Source organism: Cuculus canorus, chromosome Z, assembly GCF_017976375.1.
Source record: "Cuculus canorus isolate bCucCan1 chromosome Z, bCucCan1.pri, whole genome shotgun sequence".
NCBI classification, from domain to species: domain Eukaryota; kingdom Metazoa; phylum Chordata; class Aves; order Cuculiformes; family Cuculidae; genus Cuculus; species Cuculus canorus.
The window spans coordinates 10426548-10429110 of NC_071441.1; positions in this window are offsets into that span (position 1 = coordinate 10426548).

A 2563-nucleotide genomic window follows, 5' to 3' on the forward strand; every position below is an offset into this window, starting at 1 on the left:
GCATAGAAGGTTCAAGGGAAGAAGTAGCTATAGACAGCCTTAAGTTAGTGATAAGACAAGAGATACTTCAAGCTGCTTTGGATGTTCAAGAGTTGTCTTTCCTAAATGTTCATATGATCAGTTCATCACCACATAAACCAAAAAAAAAGCCAAGACATTAAAATATGTACTTAGATTATAAAGCAGCAATGACTGCATTACTATAATTCATACCAGCCACCTGGATCACATGTATCTTATTCTCTCTCTCAGTCCCAGGCAAAGCAACTGCAGCACACTAGAGAGACACTTCTCCCTCCCTGATCAAAGTGCTGGGCAAGGCAGAGCTGATTTTCATAATTCTCAGAAGCAGCTGTGCCTTGGCAACTCAAAAAGTAACCCCTTTTTGCCTATATTCGCTGTGGTTTGGCTGAAGAACAAAAGTAACTAGTGCCATTTTCTTTAGTTGTCTCAAAAACCCAGAGTAATGACATATCAACTGTTTTACATCACCTCCTGAATATCAAGTCTCTGAGTGAAGCTAATGATTTTGAACGGATGTGTAACTCACAAGTGCAAATCCATAGCATGCAAAGACTGAGGAGCCCTGAGATTTTGTCCAGTCTTCCACACAAGTCGTTATGCTTCTGCTCTGCTCACCCTGCCTTGAGCTTGGGTTTCAATATATTTCATAAATATCCACCAGAGATCTTCCTCTGAAGACATCAAGAAATGTTAATATTAGTCACAGTCTCATCTTTTCTCCTGACCAAGGTAAGTACTTCTTTATGTGAATGTACTCCATAAGATAATCAAGTGACCTCCTGTTCTTGTTTCTAATTAATGGGAAAGACTGAAGTAGCGCATACTCTGTTTAAGTAAATAATTCCAAAAACTCACCTTGTATCACCTAGTTTTAGAAAAGCTGCAAAACCTGCAATGATTCAGTCAGTACTGAGTGTAGAGGTCACAAAAGATGAGTCAGCTGATTTTATGTAACAATCTCCAATTTAGACCTTCCAGAACCACATTAGCCCTGTGCCTCAGCATAATGTTAGGAAGCCTTGTGAGCTGTGGGAGAAACCAATGACAGAGTTGTAGTTTTCCAGAAGGCAGTCTTTCCTCCCTTTTTTCCTTTTTTTACATGACCTACATATCTTCCTTGCCGATATATAACTTTTGAACTGCCCACGTTGGAATTAATTTTCAGTGTGCACTGTTCCATATAAATGTCTGTACTATTACCGAGCAGTCTGAAAACACTAAAGAGAGTAGCTATGATGCTAACTGTGATTTTTGTATTTATTTTTACGTTCTGAGGGAAAACACTGGCTGACAGGAAAATCTAGTACCCATTTCCTGAAAAAAAACATGGACTATCTCCATCACGATTTTTTTATGCCTACATTTAGACAGTTTTTAATCACATAAACACTGACATTATGCAGGAATAATTATGTCAGATATTACTAAATGAAATGCCATGAAAAGCCTATGGTACCCGCAATTTTCAGCCATACGCGTGGCTCCATCAGGACTTCCAAGGAACTAATAAAAACAGAAGAAGAGCTAAGCCTATTGTTAGTTTACCAAAATCTGCTATATAAATATCCCACCTTCAGTGAAATTTTTTCAGCAGTCAAAACCTGACAGTATATTAAATAAACCTGTAATCTCCATCAGTACCAGAAGCAAGTTCACCACGTAAGACAGTATACTCTCTATAAAGAATTAAAAGAACGCATTGACTAAGCTTTAGCTCTATTACTGTGCTTTAGGTTCTCCCACTAAAATTCTGTATCAGTTTTTCCATTGTTTTACCATTGTTTTACCAGGATTTGCCATCATTTGCTATTTGGATTATTCTCAATTGTTTCTTGAATAGGAGTATGTTTGACATTATCCTGGTATTTTTCTGCTTTTGCCAGGACAAGTAAGAGATTTTTTCAGGCAGCTTTAGATACCCAAAATTCAAAAAACGCAATGAAATTGAAATTTACTGTCCCCAACCAAAGCTGTTTACATATCCTGTCTCTTTCAATTACTTTTAGAAAAGATTTCACAAATATTTATCAGCTTCCTTCATTTTAAACACAGACTTTAGCATCTCCTCTATGTTTTTAATTATCTTGGTAAAACCAATTATTGTTAAGCATCCAAAGACAAACCCATGGAGAGGGACTTATTCCACCTAATTTTATACATTTACACTTAGTAAATTTCTCAACCTCTTTTACAGAGAGTAGAATGCAACAATCCTCAAAGGTGATTTATATAGGAAGAGGAGATAAACAGTATCCTGGCTGCCTAACTATTCTATAATCCAAGTTTCCGGGAGAAAAAAAAAATGAACACAATAGGATTGGCATCTAAGACAGGAAAATATGCTCACAAGCAAATACCATACAGTAGATACTTGAAAACAGAGCTAAAACCCGTATAAATTCTAATCCCCTTTTATAGTCTTTGTTTTCCTGAAAACTTGGCAACTCACACTTCTGCCTCAAGCCTAATGAACTGATAAAAATAGTAATGTTAATGAATTACAGTGGCAAATTAATAAGATTACTTCAGGTGCATATAT